Consider the following 22,386-nt stretch of genomic DNA (forward strand, 5'->3'; position numbering starts at 1 on the left):
GCTGTGTTTTACAACGAGGAGAAAAAAAAATAACATGAAGTTCACTCTATGCTGGCAAACCTCTTTCTTGCTTCCAATGAAGGTAGAAGAGAAGGTTTTTGATGACATCACACCAAACATTTGAGTGATATTCTCGCCAAATGAATTGATCAGCAGATGGAAACATCGCTTCAAAACCAGAATTTCTCCCGCATGAAATAATTATTAGATGAGAGATTCTAGCCAATTATTCACATCAGGAGACTTCTTGTACCTCAGAGCTCAAGATATGAAACAGAATTATCTTCACGGACATCGCATAATATCTTATATTCAAGGCTTAGGATAGAGAGGGAGCGTCAAAAGGTTTGCCTGCATAAATATACAAAGGGAACATGAAAAATCTTTATCTTATCTATGAGATTTTTCCTTCTAATTGGAAAATAGAGAGACGATTGAAAATAATTCGGTACCGACGCAACGATATATGAAATCTCGAAATCTTCAGGGGCATGGCGAAATATTCGCCATAAAGCAAAATATGATTTAAAAAGTCTAAATAACATATTTACTTGACATTTTTGCGGCAACTTAATCGAAACATGCATGTATTTTTTTTTAGATTTTCCAGTGTACCTAAAATTGAGACTGTAATGAAAAATATATCGCTAAAACTGACTGTTTCATTCCAGATGGAAAATAGAACATGAATGAACTTCAACACTTAAATGAGAAATGAAATCCCATATTCATAAAAAAAAAGAAAAAAAAAAAATGTGTCCAGATAGTTTAAAAGAAAACTTTATTAAAAAAACCATTAGCTTAAATTGTTTAATATAATACATGTTGAATATCCTATTGAATTTAATTTATTAATATAGAATTTAGAACCAAGGCCAAGCACTGGATTCTATGAGGTCATTCAGCGCTGAAATGGAGATTGCCAGTAAAAGGTAAATGAAAGGTGTAAAAAGGAGGAAAACCTCAAGGCAGTTGACCTAGGAATCAAAATTGTTAGGACAGAGTGAAAAGTAAGATGGAAGATAGAGAATATGAATGGAGGTAAAGTAAAGGGAACGAACGAGGTTGCAGTTAAGAGCCGAAGGGATGCTCCAAAGAACCTTTAGTAATGCCTACAGTGCACTCCATGAGGTGTATAGACGGCGGTATCCCCATACGGGTGTTAAATATCTTATGAAATATAGTAAAACTGTAAACATGAGATTTATTGGACTTTTAATTGATTTTAAAAGGTTAACAAAATCATTTACATAAAATAAGATGTGTCATGAACGATTGCAAGATTGTAATATACGTTTTGGGATTATTGAGGTAACAGCTGAAGATTCTTGGAGAGTAAAACCGCTCATTTTGGAGCGTTATCGCTTACTCAGGGAGTAAGCCTTACTGACTACTTTGTTGTTGTTGTTGTTGTTGTTGTTGTTTATGTGGGGGGAGGGGGTAGGAAAGCCGTTTCGCGTTGGGTTAAAGATACATGAATTTTAGGATAGGATATTCATGGATATATTTATTAGAATGAAAATGTAATATGTGCATGTTTAAAACAGTGCAAAACAATTATTTCTAAGAAAATATAGTAAACTATTTTTAATTTTCGTTGGTGAAACAATGGGTTATTTGCCCATAGATTTTAACGTGTTTCAATTTATTTGATGTCCTGAATTTAGAGGCTATATTTGTGTTCAGTTATTTTGTGCTTCCGCTTGAAACTGACAATATATGGATGTGTTTAATTTGTGTCCTTTTCATTTGATCTTGTTGTTAGTGCTACTTATGAGTCTTTATTACGAAGATCACTTCACGTCAAGTTAAGAATATAATGTTGACAACTTACGCGTAACGGGAAAACCTTGCTCGTGACTCGAGTAAGCTGGAGGTCGGATCACGCCTTGTTTTTATTTCGCTTCTCTTGTCCTGATGGAGATTGTATTTACTTTTGCATGGAAAAAGGGTGGGCAGACGACCTGGAATCCATCTTAGGAGAATGAAATAGTCATTATTTGATGAAATACTTCTTCATTGTCAGTAAATTATGCAGCACCTAAGCAAGAAGAAAAAGAGATCCGGTAGTCAAAGTGTCAGCAAAATTTCGCCTAAATGGATCTCATGAACCATAATCAGGCACTCATTTGTATGAAGGCATTTTCGTGTAATGCTGGCATAACGTGGGATGGAAGGAATCTGCAACACTCCTTACTTTCACGTAACACAGTTCTTGTACTATTGTGGTATTGTTTACTTTGCTTCAGGAAATATAGAAACCTCTTTTCCCATCCGTGTCTTTGTATTCATTCAGTCTATGACTTTTCTATTTATCATATATATATATATATATATATAAGATATATATATATATATATATATATATATATATATATATATATATATATATTTTATATATTATATATATATGGATATCTAATATATATATATATAATATATTAAATATATAATATAATAATATATATTATAGAAATAAAAAGAAATACCAAAGGAAAATGGCTAAACAGAAAGTCAACACCAAGCTCTTATGGCTTTACCCAAGCGTTGCCTATTTAATATTATAAATATATATATATATATATAAGAATATATATGTGTGTGTGAGTGTGTGTATATATATATATATATATATAATATATATATATATATATATATATATGTAATATATATACATATATATATATATGACTGGTAAAATGTTCTGTAACAACAGAATTCCTCTAATAAAAGGAGCCCATAAAAAACACAAATGTAGAGAGAAAAAGTACTATATTTCAGAGAGCTGTCTCTCTCTTCATATACCTGAAGAGAGAGAGCAGCAATCTCTGAAATATAGTACTTTTCTCTCTACTATTTGTGTTTTTTATGGGCTCTCCTTTTTATAGTATATATATATATATATATATATATATATATATATATATATATATATATATATAATATATATAAATATATATATATTTATAATCTGTTCCAAGTTCAGGTACTTCAGAAGCGTAGTCTACTTTGGATATGAAAAAAGTACAAAAATTAAGAAATGATGCCATGTAAATGAAATGAACAAAAGTTGCCATATACTAATTTGAGAGTTCTTACCTACACATTTACTGTTAAGCGTAAGTTGAATATGAATGAATAATAATATTACGAATTATCTGTTTGTTGTTCTTAACATGAATTTTTTTCTCCCTTTTTTTATCGTTAGCAAATTATGTCTTATGATCTTTGTCATCGAGTAAATACCTGAAGTCTGGATTATTGGAATAAGAGTGATCATCATGAGAGTTGTAAAAAACTTTTCTGATATGAATTTCTGTCAGACTAAACTCGTGACTTATTATATCCTCGAAAAACGGTTGGGAAATGGGACAAGGAGGCGAAAAAGTCTCTGTATTCTAATCTGGAAGCGATGGAATCCTGAGGGAATGATAAAAGGACTTTTGATCTTAATCTTTTTCCTCGAATTCTTCGAAAAGCTTTTAGAAAGAGTCGACTTCACTCTTTTAATGTTCATTTCTCTTAGCTGCTAAGCTAAGAGAAAATATTGAATAATTTTTAGGAATAATTAGAAAGTTGAAGATAGTCGAGGGCAGTGAAGAAAAATCAAAGTGAAGAGTAAAAAAAAAAGTGGAATCATAGTGCAGGGAAGAGGAAACGATTTATTTTCTACAAAAAGATCTAAAAGATGAATGAACTGGCCAGACAGAAGGGTTTGTAGCCAACCTAAGAGCAATATTGTAGAAAAAATCCTCGAGAAAACAATAACGACATTCGTATAAGACATTCATCCTAGAATCAATGTAAGACACTATTCCCTCAGCAAAGGCAATTGGAATCATGACAGACTGGAACGATTTTGCCAAGAAAATAAAAGTGTTAAGTTTTGTAAACTTTTGTTACAGAAATTTGTAGCGTGTAAAAAAATTTATATAAAGACTTACTTGAAATTTGGAAGGAGCACAAAATTACTGGAAAACCATTTTAAACGAAAACCACTTGAAACTCTTCGGTGAGCTGAAACATTGAAGGGAAGAGGCGGAAAGCTCCCAGAATTTTGGTTTCTAAAAGCTCTGCAAGGAAATTGGTGTAAATAGGGCAACGAATGAAGCCAAACCCGAGGACAAAGAGAAAAAGTTTAATGCAAAAATCTATTCGAACAAAGTAGATTCTCTCAAAAGCATTGACAGCAAAGTGAGGAATTAGACATAATAGGTTACAGAAACATGGGTACAAGAGGAAACAAGAGACTTCATAGGAGAGTACCACATAGCAGGATATAAATTGTTAAGAAAAGATTACCAAAAAGAAAGGTGGAAGAGTTATGTCATATGTCTTCAAGGACCACCTCAGTCCAATAGAGTGTAAAATTGCAACCAATCAAGAAATAACTGGCATCAATATAAGCAGTCTAGGGAAGAAGCTAACTCTAATAATAGTGTACAGATCTCCTCACCAACAACAAATGTCCGAGGGTTGTAATGCACTACTAGGACAAGAAAATAAAACAAACAAACTCTGCATAAATTAATGGGAGGTTTCAGTGCAGCTCTACACTGGGACACTATGACTTCTATATCAAACTTAGAATGAAGGAGACTTCTAGAATTTCTCAAAAATGAATGGCTCCATCAATGGGATGACAAACTTACTAGAGGAAACACATATATCAATAGAAGATAACCTAGTGTTTGACCTTTCAGTAAGTGCATATCTACGCAAAAGCGGCCATAAAATAATTACATTTCACATTAATATTCAACATAAAAAGGAGAAGAAGATACTAAAGAGATTAGACTACCATCGAGGAGACCTAAGCAAACTGAATGTATTACATTAAAGCAAATGCTAATAAATGGCAACCCTCAGCCTAAGTGGTTCTACAGAGAAATTAGAAATTAAAAATAAAATAGAAAGAGACAATTGCACAGATCAATGAACTCACCCCAACACCAAAAAGAAGCAAGTAGTATAAAACTCTGTAGAATGGTGGATAAAATAGTAGAAATGCAAAGATGAATGAGGATAAGAGAGTTACACCAGTTTGTAGGAAAAACCAAAAGAATAGCATAGGTCCCCTAAGGGATAATAGAGGTAACCTGGTGAACTCAGACTTGGAAAAAGCAGAATTATTGAATAAGTTTATTTATTAGTGTTTTCAAAATTGAAGACACTACCTCAATCCCTGAACCAGCTATTAAATATGAAAGGGCAGAACCAATTAACAAAATAATATTTACAGAAGAATTTATTAAAAACAAAACAGAAAAACTAAAACAAGTTCAAATCTCTTGGTCGGATAGGATGCATCCAAGGAGAAATTAAACAGTTTAAAAGAGGAGATAGTTCCTCACCTATATAACTTGAAAGCAAATTGGCGAACAACGAAAGGCCACCTAAAGGATGGAAAAACTAGGTAGTATGCCCCAGGTTACAAAAAAGGTCCAAGAGAAGAGCCAGGAAATTATAGACCAATCTGTCTAACGTCGGTTGTTTGCAAGATTTCTGAGTCCATAAATTGCAGATCATTCTGGATCACATAGTTAGAAACAACTTTGTTGTTAAACAGTCAACACGACTTCAAACAAAAAAAACAGATCCTACCTACCTAACCTCTTTTGACAAAAGTTAGAGCTTCAGGAATTGTAGGAGAAATAGCAGACTGGATCGAAGACTGGCGAACTGAGAGAAAAGACAGAGTAGTAATATACAGTAAAGAATAGAAGGGCAGATGTGACAAGCGAGTTCCTCAGGGTCTATCCTTAGCCCGCACTTATTTTTCTTTGTTTATATTAATGACACTGTGTAGGATTAACTAGCAGGATAGTCAAATTTTGCAGAAGACGCCAAACTTGGGTGTAAAATTCAGCAGACCCAGAGACGTAGAAAGTTAAAAGAAATGAGCTAAGAAAATAGGAGAGAGGTCAAAAAGATTGCAAATGCCTTTTAATTTGGATAAGTGTAAGTGTTACAATAGGACCAAATAGCCTCTGGAAAACTACTTGCTACTTAGGAATGACTTAAATAGTGTAAAAGAAGAAGATGACCTTGAAGTCATCATTACCAAGGACTTAAAATCCAGAAAAAGCATAAAAGCTGAAACGAAAAACCAAACAAGAAATAATGGATGGAAACTAGAACTGAAGAGATACAGCACATCTCATTGTGGGAACTTCTTTACATCAGGATATGGAATAAAACTGCCACCAGTAAAACATGCTCCTAGAGATAATTGAGCAGCACGATATCTCCTCAGATGGACTAACAAGTCTTTAGGACATAACTATCCTAACTCTTGTAACTTTCTCTAACTCTCTCTCTCTCTCTCTCTCTCTCTCTCTCATCTCTCTCTCTCTCTCTCTCTCATCTCTCTCTCTTTCTTGTTAAGATAGTTTCTTCAATTACATTGGCCAGCAATTTTTGGCATTTTTATATTTTCACCACTAAAACTCACCCGCCCCCATTCCCGAATGGGGCTGAACTTGACTTTAAAGGGCACCAGGAGTGTCACTATTCATATCAGTGACCTCAAAAGCTATGGATTAGACAACTAATATCTGTATATTTTTGGTTGTTTTTATATGTCACCTCTCCACGCCGCCCTTCCTAACAGGCTGAACTTAGTACTTAAAGGACTCGGGAGTGTCACTATTTATCTGAGTCGACCTTGAAAACTATATGTTAAACACTAACATCTGTCGAATTTGATAATCTTTTTTTACAGGGAATTATGATATTAATACAGTGTCATCTTCATAATTATGTAAGAAGTCCTTCCTTCATATTTGTAAAAATTAAAGCCCATCGTCATGCAGTGTCAGCTCAAATCGTAATAGTTTTTAGGCCTCTATCTATTTCCTGTTTCTTTGAGCAGACTGCTAAGGGAGCCTGTTTTGTTTTAGATTTTATATAGTCTTTCTGTTATTTTTTAATTTTAATTTTGCTTAGTATTAATTATCTCAATTATTTAGTAGTGTACACAGAAAACACCATTCAATACTATTTCTTAATGAATGACAGTTTCTCCATCTTTGGAAAGTTGCCGAACTCTCGTCGTTGTTGAAAGTGGAGAAAATGGGGTTAGAATGTTTCTTATTCATCAAAAGAAAAAAGGCAACTGGAGAAAAATGTTACTTCTGTCGTCTAAATTTCGTCATAGGTAACAGAGTCTAAAAACTTCATTTGAGATTTTCAGTCTTCGATAAAAACAAAAAAAGTGTCTCATAGGATTTATTTGCTTATGTTTTTTGGTTAATTAATAACGACAAACAAATTAATTAATTCATTCATTCAGCTGCATCATTTACAACCTCTAGTGAAAGATGAGATAATTAAAATCCACCATATGAACACATTCTTTGGAATGTCCCTTTGGTGGGCTTCTTCAACTTTGCAATGGGTTCGTCTTCTAGAATATAATAATAATAATAATAATAATAATAATAATTAATAATAATATAATAATAATAATATAATATGGCCATCATTTCCCATTTCCAATAGGGACATCAGGTTTACAATTAGAAGGATGATTTGAATAAACATTCTCTCTCTCTCTCTCTCTCTCTCTCTCTCTCTCTCTTCACTCTCTCTCTCTCTCTTGGAGAATGATAGGTTCGTTAAAAGAACATTTTTTACTTTTAACCTTAAATAAAACTCTCTCTTTCACTCTCCTAAGAATGATGAAAAACATGAAAAAAATCTTTTACCTTACGGTAAAAGATAACTAACATACAAATCCGTTCTCTCTCTCTCTCTCTCTCAAGCTTGCAGATAAGAGGATGGGAGGATTCGGGGAAAATAAAAAGAACCATGATTGCATTATCTCCCTCATTCTTCTCTTAAACAAAGACGATGTCTTTGTTATCATAATCAAAAAGAAAGAAAAAAAACTTATCCTGCGAATATTGATAAAAGATGTTTTATATACTTGCAAAGATGAATAGTCTTCGGTCGTGGTGATTATAATGAATGGCAGCCTTAATTGATAAGTGTTGAGTGAAGTTCTATGTCTTCTACTGAAGAGGCTTTTAGAACAGTCTTCATTTTCTCGTTAATTTTTTAAATTTTTAATTCATTTTTGTCCTTTATGTTTGTTATTGTAGTGGAGAGGGACAATCAGTAGAACGTTTTAAAACTTTATCGAAAAACTGGATGCAACGGCCGAGTTGAGAAGTGATTCTTTCGTCTTAATGGATTCTTTTTGTTTGAAGAACAAACACAAAAAAGTTATTGAATCTTCCTTTTAAGAACAATTCAGGAGAAAAAGTCAATAAAAAACAGCATATTTTTTTATACGTTTAAAGCTTCGTGTTTGTCTGGTAGTACGAGGTGGAATTTTGACGCATTTTCCCAAAATACCAATTTTGCTTTTCTCCGTAGGGGGAATAGCACTGTCTGTGAACCTCATTCGGTGCACTGTAGGCATTACTTAAAGCCCTTTTCAGCGTCCCTACCTGCAACCCCTTTTGTTCCTTTCGCTGTACCTCCTTTCATATTCGCTTTCTTTCCTCCATCCTATTTCCTGAACCTCCCTCTCCTAACAGTTAATTCATAGTGGCAAACTGAATGGTTTTCCACCTGTTACACCTTTCAAACCTTTTATTGTCATTTTCCTAACGATGAATGATCTCATAATGTCGCAGAGCTTCGCCTTTTGGCCTAAATTCTATATTAAGGAGATTCTATAAATTTTGCTTCATTTCTTCCTATGACTCATATTTTCTTTTATGTTCAGTGTAATGGGAACCTCTTTTCACATTACAAACTAAGGAGAAATGGCCACCTTTTCAGCGTAAGTTCCTTCAATCGTCAGCTTTTCAATTTGTTACAAATTTAGCGTTAAATTGATTGATTATTGAGACTGGTACATGTAGCAAAGTCTGGTAGTGACAGGAAAGTCTTTTATGTACCAGCGATGCTGGATAAAAGGTACAGACGGTACTGTAATATCTGGTTAAATGGTATAGTTATAGGTATTATATATATATATATTAATATATATATATATAAGATATATGGTATATATATATATTATATATATTATATATATATATATATATAATATTATATTAGTGTGTGTGTGTGTATGGGTGTGTGTGTGTATGTAATAGTAATAGCCACAATGCCCTCTTAACTTCTTTAATTCTTTGCTCTTTTTTTTGGTGGATACCCTTGTCACTACAAACCTGTAACCCTGCCCCCATTCCCTTATTTATTTTGTAACTTATGGCATAAAATAAATTCTAAAAGGGTTTATCATACTTCATTTCATGTACTCGAAACCATAGACATGTTATTGAAAATTGCTTTTCAGTCCCATAGAAATACCTGGACAAAAGGGACAGTCACCAACAGTAATACCTGCTTACAGGTGACAGACAGCACAGAAAAACATGGATAATAGTTATTATATATATATATATATATATATATATTTTATATATATAGGGATATATATTATAAATACATATGCATATATATATATATATATATATATATATATATATATAAATATATATATATATATATATATATATATATGCTCCCTGGAGCTCTTAGTCCTGGTCGCTCTCCCTTCGCTGGCTTGGCTCCACTACCCATGCCAGCAGTCAAGGAAGAGCCAATTCCAATAGGAAGTCCTCCAGGATACCAAGACCATAGTGGACACTCCATCAACGGTGCGACCTCGCAGACCTCGCCCAGAGGCGGTCCTCCCGATGGGTAAAGCCCATCCCGAATACCATTACCTCATCCAATCCCCCTCCATCAACAGCTAACCGGTCCCGGCGTAATGACTCTGCCAAATCCTATTTGGCCGAAGAACTCAGGGAACCAGTAGCCACGTGGCATTAGGCACGAGGACGAGTGCCAAGGCCCCAGTTGTTGCAGCAGCTGGAGTCGATGCCCCTGTGGAATCTTCAAAGGGCTTGAATCATTCAAGGCCCCCCATGGCATTGTCAAACCGACCTCGGAGAGGTCGAAGGAAGAAGGGAAAAGGGCGTCGAGGTTTTCCGAAACCTTACGAGAGCCAATAGCCTCTCTGCAGTAGTGCCTGGCACAGTGCCACCCTCTTATAGAGAATGCTGACCCTCTCCATCCAGAGGAGAGTGCCAGATTCTGCTACTTCTGCTCCCTTCTTACCCTTTTGTTACTACTTCCTTCTGACCCTTTGGTAACTTTCCTTTTCTTTTTGTTTTTACTGTCTGTATCTTCTCTTCCTTGGTTTCCTTTCCTCTTATTTACTGCCTTTAAACATTTATTGTATATTGTATGCCCTGCTTAGACAGAGCCAAACCTGCCAGCTATTCTGGCCTTATATAAATTAGTACTTCTTTATGAACTACTGTCGTAAAAGTGCCACAATTGGCACCCTGCCCTATTCTAGGCACTTAGAATTCCATTTGACTTGGGAAAATTTTAGACAGCAAACGTTGCTATAGCTTTAGAGATATTTTCGAAGCATTTTTGATTGTGTTATTCCCTAGTTTTTATATTTTGTGAAATTGCCATTGTCTTTGGCAAAATTTACATTTTTTGGTGTTATCTTATTTAATCTCTACAAAGAATTAATTCATTAATTTTCCCATTGTTAGTTCACACTAATGTTTGCTAGGATGTAATTACTACTGTTAGGCATCTTCTTGTTACGAGACAAAGTTAATTAACGAAATTGTAGGGCCATTAACACACCTGAACGCAGCATATCGCCCCATCAGGGTAACTGATAGTTTGTGTTGCCTTGAGCAATTAAGATAGTAGTATTATACATGATGTAATTTACCTTGTAGGTTAAGTTTATATTCATTATTTGATATTCACTATTATTCTCAGTGTGATGTTATATTTTAAGTGTATTCTTTACTGGAATATAGCAAGTTAGTCTTTAGTCACGTCACTTTATTTTTCTTAATCCTCTGCCTGTCGAGTAAGACTTCATGAATATTATCATCGGCAGAGTTTGAATATTGCTTATATTATAAGTCCACTCAAGGGAGAATGGAAGGCTCAGTAATTTATATTTGCAATTGGTCCTTGTTTCTGGCTTGTCTTGTCCATTCCAACCCGTCTAGGGTTGAAATGTCCTCTAGAATTGGGAGGTGTCAAGATTTTAAGCCAGAACCAAGGAAAGTAAGGTTTTTACCAGATCCATGCATCTTTGTCTATATGCAAGTTGCCCCTTTGAACTGTAAGCATCCATTCTCTCGAAAAAGCTATCTCTTCTCCCATTGGCTGTAGGAATTAACCCCCCTCAGAGACGAGGATTGAAAAGGATCAGAAGCTAGCGTCTCGTCCTCAGAACAACTTTGGAGCTGGGAGTGCTCAGAGCCTATTACATGCGCCCTGCAGACCACACTTCGCCCCTTCCTACCCCACTTTTTGTCTCCTCTGGGAAAGTCCCAAGCATTTTAGATGTCCATAGTGCTCAGAAACATCAAGGAGAAGACTATGTTCAAGCCCCAGGATCCAAGTACTGTGAGAGTAATTCCAGTTCAGCCAGGGAATTGTTTTGCCTTTGTCTGTATTTCATTTCCATTTTTTCCAAGGCGACAACTCCTTCTTTGTTTAGTTTCTCATCCCCCCCCATCTGGGTTCAATTCTGTGATTGCTCCCCTTGTGATACTAGTGAACATCGCCCTAGTAAATTCAAGCAACAAAATAGTTCTCTTTGTGTAAATTCCCAGTCATTTCATTTCCCCATGAGTGGCCTGTAAACTTTTGATTGAAAGAAAGTAGTATGTAACGTTCGCCCTTGTGTGGCCCCCCCTCCCTCCTTATGACAGTGTCCTATCTATTTGCAGACAAACACCATGCCTGATTGTGGTAGAAGTTGGAAACCCTTGGAGCAAGGCTTGCATTTCAATCCATTTGTGCAAATTTCTGAACGCCGTGTCTGGTTGCGCCAGCCACGTGGATCCGGTGTATCGACCAATTGACCCCCTTATTAGTCTCCTGGACCCCTGTAAATTAATGTAAATACAGTGCATTTAATACTAAAGTGCAACTTTTCAAGTAAATTCCTCCTTCCTCAGTAATATCGGCCTTATGCCCTAGTAGTTTTTTTTTTCTTTTGTTCTGAACTCTCGTCCTCCATTCAAGGCCAAATTTTTCAGTTTTAACTACATTTTCTAGGAGCGAACAAGCAGATCAGAATAATATAGTATATAATATATATATATATATATATATATATTATATATATATATATATATATATATATATATATATATATATATATATATATATATATATTTATAGTATTATAAATATATATATGACTATATATGAATATATACTATTATCTATCTGTCCTCTATCTAAATATATAATATGAATATATATGAATATATTTATCTTATAATATATATCTGTCCATATATAGATATAGCATCACATATATATAATAAATAGATATAAATATATGATATATATATGATATATATATATAGATATATATATATATATATATATATATATATATATATATATATATTACGCCTAGGGTTATGATTAATGATATATTGCCAATATGTTCGCTGTGACCTATTGGAATGTGGAGAAGCAACGACCTGAGAAAAGCTGATCAATGGTTTCTGTGGGTGGCGTGATATGAAAACTGCATAGAAAGACAAGTCATTGTACTCAGTTCATGAACTTTTTTCAAAAGTACCTTTGGGAAACTGGTTGAAGCCAATAATGTGAGGCGTTGTTGAAATGTGCATTCGTATGTGTGTGTGCGCCTCTTCCTTTTATAATGTATCATACGCAAGTGTATGGTGGATTTTGATAGAGGCATCTTTGGAAGAAAGACAAGATGCCGTGGTGTTCTCCGAAAGTGTAATTTTGATAAGTGTGTTAAATGTTCCGGCTGCTTGGGTGAGTCCTATAATATTTTAGCCAAAGAGTGGCTTGTTGCCTATTTAACATTTTATGGGAATATTCAATCTTTGATCTCTGTTGTTAAACTTATGTGTGTACTTACGGGGTGTTCTCATGTCTTTGAAACAGACAGTTCTGGCAAGGAACTATGTGGGGACCAAGGGAGACATTTGGTGTGACCAATACAGTATAGACATTTTACTGCTGGGGTTTTAAAGTTAGTAAGTAAGACTTGGATCATTATCTTTTGTTACTTAATAAATGTATTTTTTATAATGCAACTCTCTCATTTTGATTACCTGTTAGAGTGGAGAGAAAGAGGTGAAGAGAGAGAGAGAGAGAGAGAGAGAGAGAGAGAGAGAGAGAGAGAGAGAGAGAGAGAAAGGAAAGTCGCGAGCCGCTGGTTGCTTAGAGAGAGATTGGTATGTATGCCTGACGCTCGGAGTTACACGTTTACCAAATGAATAATGAGGATCATATCCTCATTACAGGTGGTGGCAGCTTGTAAAAAAGCGGTATAAAAGTTTTTTTTTATGCCTGGGAACGCCAATGAAGAGATAGGTGACCAGTTAGAAAATATAGGGGTTCTGGCTTAGCGATAGTTTTCGAACGACAAAACTTTTGTGGGATTGTGGAAAATTGTTAAATTGTTAGTTTTCAGTTACTAAGTGAGAAAAAATGAGAAATATCTATCCGTTAACTGCACAAAGGGGAGTGGGAAGCATTTTCTTAGACTCAGCATTTTTCCCAGGGAGTCAGCCTAGAAGCAGTTGCAGGCACTCAGTGTGACTCTTGTGTGTAATGTCGAGTGCATCCCGAGATGCCCGTGTGGGTGTTGCTATTAGTGTCTTACGCGAATTCCGAGTTCTTTTTGTTCCCTTTATGGAGTGGTGAGTGTTAAAAAAACATTGTTTGTTAAGGGGAGGGTTTTTTTTAAGTATTTCAGTGAAATGGGATTGGTTTAAGAGGTAATTTTTTTTTTCTCTCTTTCCCCATAGTAGCAAAGTGACGTGTTTTCTTTATTTGCGCGTGTTTATAATAGACGCATTCGTCTTTGTTTATCATAAGGGTGTATAAAGATGTTTTTTATGCATGAGAACTGTGCTTGGATAGCATATTTCGCTTGGAGACAAAGCGCCCACCATTTTCTTAGTGGCTCAGCACATTTCTGCTAACCGGCGCAGGAAGGCATTGCATGGCGGGTACTGCCTGCCTAAGGGGGTATTGCAAGAGGAGTATGGCCTGCCTCGAGGGATAGTGCATGGGAGGGTACTACTGCTACTACTACTGGTGTATACCTAGGGGGTTCCTCAGACACTGTTCAAGGGGAGGTAGGTACTGGCATGCCTCGGGGGTATCGCTTGACTGAGGGGGGTGTTCTAATGGGAGGGTGAAACTTTTTTTTTTCAGTGGGGGTGAACTCCTCCTTCCTTTTTTTTTTTTTTTTTCTCTGTCGGGCTGTTGGAAGACGAGTCTGGCCTTGACAATGAATGCTAGGACATCAGCTGATTGATTAGTTGATGAAGTGAAACGCCCGTAGAGTCTTTTTTAGAAAAGAGATTTTCTTTCTCTTGGATGAAGAGAAAAGGAAATAAAAAGAGATTTTCTTTCTCATGAATGAAGAGAAAAGAGAATTGAAATGCATTGTATGGGTGTATGTTTTCCTTATGCCTTGGAAGACACAAATATAATGGGGATACACAGATTATTATTTTTTTTATTGTGTTGGAGGGATTACTTTGAAATGCCGATGATTGGTGTTGTATCTGTGTTGTGTGGCAATGGTGGTATATCATGGTGTTGCATCTGGTGTTGATTGTGTGCGTTCGGCAATGCTGGTGTATGCAATTTGAATTTCACCCTTACTTGAGATCTTTGCAAGAGAATTGTTACTATTGAGAGTTATTATTATTATTAATAATTATTATACTTGAGATGTGTCACGGGAGGGTTGCTTAAGTATAATTATCATTACGGGAGACTTGTTTTACGAGAGATTTGAGATATTTCATGGGAGATTATTTTATAATTATTACAGATAATTATTCATGGGGAATTATTACAATGAATTAATGGGAGAAATCTTGGGGTTAGTTATTTGTTGAGTTTTTGTAACTTTGGAGAATATTTCAGTGATTCGTGAACGATGAGTTTGCTGAATCTTGATGAATCTGGCTGAATCTTGGTGAATTGTGTTGAATCTTGTTGAACTTTTGCTGAATTTTGTGCTGAATTCCTTGGTGAATGGACAAGCATTAACATTGGTGATGTTTTTATGCTAATACTAGTGATTTTGCTGATAATCATATTTCTGATACTGATTTTTTTTATATATATACTAATATGTTGGTGTTGTAATGCTATCAAGGGTGGTGAGATCTTTTTTGAATTTGGGAGGAACTAACTACACATTATTTTTGTTTTTCTTTTTTTTTATGAGCTTAGCAGATAATTGCTTGACATACGCAAGTCACGAGAGATAGTTAACAATGCCGTTGATTTTTCTTTTCTCCTTTTTTGGAAGTTAGCCATCGCTGACACAAGTTTTTTATATCATGGGTGAATTTGAATTTGTTTTTTCTCCAGTTGGCGTGAATATTTTTTGATATCTCAGTTCGTGACTTAGAGTCATGATTCGGGAACATGTTTGTGTTTCAGCTATTTGATGCTGTAGAGAAATTTACGGGAGAATTTTTTGCATTTGGTTTTGAATGCATACGTAATGGCAATACATTTTTTTCTCTGGATATTTGTGTTCCAGAAATTGTGAGTTTCTTGCACAATACATTTATTGTATTTGTGACAACTTTGTGAGAGAAAGGAAACTTGATTAAGTTTTCTAGTGGCCTAGGTCGTAGTGCATATGGAGAAGTCTTGGCTAAGACACTTTGAATTTGGAGTTTTGTTATAATGAGTTGTGGCACATTGGTGATTTTTTCTAGAATTTTCTAGACAGTTTTATTGGCCGAGTTTTTGCCCTTTTTCAGCAGTTATGCTAAACGGAGAGAGTTTTATAGTTTTTGACTATAACATTGAGTTATTCCCTGGAGAATTGAGATATATTATTTGGAGATATAATTGGAGGTATATATTATTTTGGAGTTATAATTTGAGATATAATATATTGGAGATATATTTTTGGCCAATTGATGTTTGCCAATGGTGATGAGAGCTATGTTTAGTTCAATTATTTTGCAGCCATCTTTGTTGCAAATGGAGACACATTTTTGAGAAGATATATGGGGCAATATTTGTGAGCATGTGAGTTAGATGCCTTGAGTGCACATTTTTTTCTGGAGATAGGATTTCATTTTTTTGATATTCCTTTTTGGAGATATATTTTTTGGAGCCTTGTTTTATTCCACATGGAGTATTGGTGAAATAGAGGTAAATATTTTTTATTTGCCGAAATAGAGGTGATTATTCTTTATTCCTGGAGTGGTGGTTTTTTTATTAACATATGGCTATCAGAGAAATAAGAGGGAATATGTGGATGTGGTTATTAACCAAATGGAGGAAATATTTCTTTTTCACCGGAGTGCTCTTATTATTAATATGGTGTCACATATTTATATATGGAGGTGGAATTAATCTTTGGCGGGTGACCCTTTTTTTTGTGGTTATGGGAGTTTTGTTTTTTCGAGCAAAGAGAAGATTTCTGTGGCTCTTTTTCTTTGATTTCGTGACTATTTGGAGGCGAGTGGCATTACTGCATTACGAGTCCTATGGAGATGTGTGCATTTTTTATGTTCACAAGTGTGTTATTTTTGGAGGCATATAATTGGGCAGTGTCATGGTGAGAGTTAAGTCTTCGAGACAAATTTTTGAAAACATTAGTTATATCCTGGAGTTAATTTTGTGAAATGTGTCAGTTAGACCTTTTTCTGTAGAATCATGAGTTTCCAAACTTGTGTGTCTGACTGGACATTTTCTATGCTGCTGTTCGAGCTCACGTCCGCAGGCGGATTTTCTGCTGACAAGCGATGTGATGAGCCGTGTGCTGATCCTTTTCCTTTAGTGGTGATTGATCAAAGTTTTTGCAATATCTGGAAATGTTGACAATAGCATTTCACGAAAGCGCATGGGTAAGAGTTTGCTTTCTGGACATGTCCAGTTGATGAAAAGTTGCGATGTCGAGAAATTCCGTAACTTTACATGGGACATTTCTTGGGAAAAACGCGGGGGGGTTGTGCATATTATACATGTACTATGTATTTTGTGATGGGGGAAATTTACTTGTGATTATCTTTTTTTTATTTTTCTTCCTTTTCCTACGAGAGATGTAATTGGGGATTGAGATTAAATAGCATTTCTTTTTGGACGGGAGATGTAATTTATCGGGAGATGTAATTTTTCGGGGGTTGTTATTTATGTAAATGGGAGTTTGACATTAAGTCTCATTGTACTTAATTGTATGAGCAGTAAAGGGGTTTTGCTGTTAAACATTGGAGATTTTTACTGATTTTGTGAGCTGCTGTGATATCAGAGCTTGAGAGAACATTTTTGGGTCTGGGCGTGTTACGTGATTCTTTTTTTTCCTTGGGCTCATTATTTTATTTTTTCTTTTTTTTTTACTTATGAGAACATTCGAGTTTGAAATGTGAGTACAGAAGTCCGTGGAGTTGCTGTGAGTTTTTGGATTGTGTGTGTGCTGATGTTTGACTTTGGAGTTATAATAATGACTTATCATTTAGTGGTCATATTAAGGGAGTTAATTGGGAGACGTTCAGTTAGTATTTCTGACTTTTTGAGATCATTGTTTGATAGAAGTAGTATGTCTGGGGTTAATTCTTTTTCGATTGACCAATGACTTGACTGACATACTAACACACCAAAAAGTCGTTTCCCAATGCTAGCAAGACGTCCACCAGCCGTGCAGAGAGGTTGCTGTCGTTTGTCCGTGGTGATTACGAGAGTTCAACAGCGTGTCTTTTGGGGATCTGCCGAAGTCGTGAGAAGTCTTCTACAATGAGGGAGGCATTCCGTCTTCCTACAGTTAGCTAAAGTCTGTTCAGCAAGTTGCAGACAAAGAGGGATATTCAAGAATCCAAGATGAGAGAAAATTCTAGTGTTATTTGGAGATAAAAGCGTAACAGACTTTATTTTATAATGCCAGAGACGTGCAGTTATTACTTATATTTTATTTTAAGCCGGCCAATGTGTTTTATATTATATAAGCTGTTTTGTTTTACCATTTTGCTAGGCGGGAGCTAGCATTGGTTAGTGGCCGAGCCATATTACTCCTAGGGTTATAATTAATGATATATTGCCAATATGTTCGCTGCAACGACCCGAGAAAAGCTGATCAATGGTTTCTGTGGGTGGCGTGATATGAAAACTGCATAGAAAGACAAGTCAATGTACGACAGTTTATGAACTCTTCTCAAAGTGCCTTTGGGAAACTGGTTGTAGCCAGTAATGTGAGGCGTTGTTGAAATGTGCTTTCGTATGTGCGTGTGCGCCTCTTCTGTTAATAATGTATCATACCCAAGTCTATGGGGGATTTGGCACAGAGGCGTCTTTGAGAGAAAGACAGGATGCCGTGGTGCTCTCCGAAAGTGTGTTTATGATAAGTGCTTGAAATATTCCGGCTGCTTGGGTGAGTCCTATAATATTTTAGCCAAAGGGTGGCTTGTTACCTATTTAACATTTTATAAGAATGTTCAATCTTTGACTTTGTTGTTAAACTTATGTGTGTACTTACGAGTGGTTTCTTATGTCTTTGAAACAGACGGTTCTAGCGGAACTATGTGGGGACCGAGGGAGACATTTGGTGTGACCATTACATTTTAGACATTTTGTTGGGGTTTTAATTGAATTAAGTTAGTCTGTGAGACCTAATTGGTTTACTGTTTTTTCGTTATTAATAAATGTATTTTTTATAATGCAACTCTCTCATTTTGATTACCTGTTAGAGTGGAGAGAAAGAAGTAGAAAGAGGTGGAGAGAGAGAACGAGAGAGAGAGATTTATTTGTTGTTTGCCTGACGCTCGAGTTACACGTTTACTAAATGAATAATGAGGATCATATCCTCATTACATATACATGGGTTATATTTTGTGAATAAATAACTATAAAACTATAAATGCTTTTTATTTTCTTGTATGTTTTATTCCTAGCTATTCATACATAAAGTATGCATTAAACTATTATGAGATTCTAGGGCCTCTGTAACACGGTTTTTTCGCAATAACTTTTTATCTAAGCATTTCATAAATATAACGCTTATTCAGAATACACATTATATCTACACATAAATTTTGACTGTATTCTGCATTACGTAGGTTGAATAAATTATGTACTTATAATGTAAAAGTGACTTTTTTTGAAGACGGGCCAACTTACTCAGAGAAAAGGTTTCGAACGCACTCGTTACATAACTTATGACAGCATTTCTTCCCTCTTTCTCGATGGATGATTGGCTATACGTAACGAAGGCTATACCTCTGGCAACCATGACATAAAAATTTAGATACAGGCAAAGCAGTACACCTTTAAGAACTCTGAAACCTCTCCACTGATAATTGTCATAATGAACAAACCAACAAAATATGTTAATAAATACAAAAACACTTCGATTATTAGTCTAACTCCCAAAATAAGTGTCCTAAGAAATTACAGTCTACTTTATAGGTCACAATCAGATTGATAAGATGTTGGTAATTTTCAAAAACATAGTAGACAAGCTTGATTTGATAACTGCTATATCCAATGTCAAGCAATTTTTATTTATTGGCTATCTACCTATTTACTGAAAAAAAAATAGCCGGTACTGTATTTTGGCTTTAAACCTTCACCAATATTATTGTCAGAATGATGACTTCATGAGGCTCCACCCACTTTGGCCTCGTTATAATTCAGGATAACACTGAAGGCTATCATGGGCATTGTTGGATTAGAAAATTTAACTTCTGGCTATAAAAACTCATTTCTCGAGTAGTTGTAAGAAGTGCTAAATGATCCTCAAGGATCCCAGCAGTTGGCCTAAATGTTTAATTCATGTATATTACTGCTATTACTACTGTTGCTGCACAACTGCTACAGTAGTATTATTGCGCTAGCACAGATACCCCACCCACTTCTATGTATCGTTCCGCCATTCATAAAGTCTTTATATGTAACACGGTCATACGGCCTAAAGAAGAAGAAAAAAAATCATATCGGATGATCCGTTGGCCTGCTGGAGATTTTAGCACATATAAGCTTGTATTTACTTTGGATAAAATCTTATTTTAACAAAAATAGTTATATAAAGACTGTTTACATACAATCTCTCTCTTTCTCTCTCTCTCTTGGTGGCATAGTGAATAGTTAATGGAAATGTTCAAAATCCTGAATAACATTACAAGTATTATAATTACGTTACACTAAATACAAATCAGACCATAAACATTGGATTTAAACTAGAAACTGAATAATTACCTATTCAGGCTATAGTAAGTATGGCCACGGGCTTTCTCTTGACTGTAGAAAGTTGCAAGTCGTAAGACAAATGCAGTTTTGCAACCACGGGGACAATTCCAAATCCTGTTAGCCATTCTTGACTGCTATGGGTTCCAGAGCCGATGGAACAAGGTGAATGAGTTTCTGTCTGGTGGATGGGCGGGGTAACATTTCATAAAACGGTGTTTACCTTGCTTACGTAATGAATGTTTTTCAACTATTGGCTCGTAATCATTGGCCATGGCGTCGGCTAGATAATTTTCACTCTATAAAAATTAAAACTATCGGGTTTAGGTTATTGATAATGCTGACAAAATTTGTGTGTGGTTGTAAAATAAACATATGTCAACTTTCAGCTACATCCGATGCTTTGATAAGGAGCAAAGTCCAAAAAACCGTGTTACAGAGGCCCTGAATCTCATGTAAGTAAATTATATTATCAACAAATAGGACTGAAGTGGACTTAAGCAAAGGGGGTATGGAACCATATTGGGCAATTCACTGGGGGTCTGGAGACATCGAAAGGTTAAGGACCTCTGTAGTAGAGCGTTTTATTCTCTTTCCACCTATACTGACACAACTCATCTTCTTGGTATGAAGATTATATTCATACATTTACATATATACATTCCGAATTCCATAAGGAAATTTGGTAGAGAATTTACAGCATCTAATAATTTTATTTATGATGAATATGAGGTAGGGAAACATGAATAGTTGAAGTGAGAGTCTCAAGAGAACTTTGATCAAGGTTTTCCTTTTCAGCCAACATTTTTTTGACTTCCAACATTGATTCAGTTGGAGAAACGAATCCACAGTGATGTAAATATACATATATTCAAATTGAAAACTCTAAGGATGGCGTTCGGGAACCTGTTCAGTTTCCCTGTTCAATCCGACACGCTGATGCAGAACTCCACCCAAGTACTAAATATAAAAGGATCTGAATAAGCCACTTGTTTATGAACTACTCACTGCTGTACCCGGCATTGCTCGGGATAAAAAGGGGCGTGCCGTCCGCGATGACAACCCCTACAGGGGGGATTATGCAATCACTTTCAAAGCCAAAGATGTTGTGAAAAATCCGAAGAGTTTGCTGTCAACTTCGAAAGTTGTAAAAAACGAGGGGGTATGAAAAAGAGGGGTTAAGGCCCCCTTAGAAACTGCCATAGAATTTGGGATTTTGACTAAGACCTTCCTGGGGTAGAGGGAAGTCTATGGCAAAAATTTGGTAGCCCTAGCTTTCATAGTCAGGGGCGTGCCATAACGAACAAAAGACAGAAATATTAAATACTATATTAGTATATATATATATATATATATATAATATATATAATATATCTATTAATATATAATTATATATAAAATATATATATATTATGTATATATATATATATATATCTATTATATATATATATATATATAATATTTATATAATAATCGATATATATATAATACATATATATATAATATAGATATATATTATATATTATATATATAATAATATATATATATATCATAGATATATATATAATCTATATATATATATATATATATATATATATAATAGAACGATACATATATTAATATATATTATATATATCATATATATATATATATATATATATATATATATTATATATCATATATATATATATATATATATATATAGATGGAACCAGCCAGTCATCAGAAAACGAGGGCACTGCCTGATCTATTATGCTTGAGCATAAACAAGTCGCATATCTTGACTCTTCTTATGTTGAAAAGGGGAGCCGAACAGATTCCCGACAGCCATCCTTACAGTTTTAAGCTTAAATCTATGTACATTTACATAAATGTGGATTTCTTTCTCCATTTAAAGACTCATGCTACTATAATGAGAGTTTTCTAAGTCATTGATTCACTTAACATGCAATATCATTTCCAACACGTTGCCCGTTGAAGGCGAAGCTGGGTTTCGACGACGCGTCTCTCCTTAGTCGCACTTCGCTGAAAGAACTGGAAACGAGTCAACAGAAATGACACAATAGCCCTGCAAGTCTCGCCATGTTTACTGCAACA

This window comes from Macrobrachium nipponense, chromosome 38 (genome assembly GCF_015104395.2).
Source record: "Macrobrachium nipponense isolate FS-2020 chromosome 38, ASM1510439v2, whole genome shotgun sequence".
NCBI lineage: Eukaryota > Metazoa > Arthropoda > Malacostraca > Decapoda > Palaemonidae > Macrobrachium > Macrobrachium nipponense.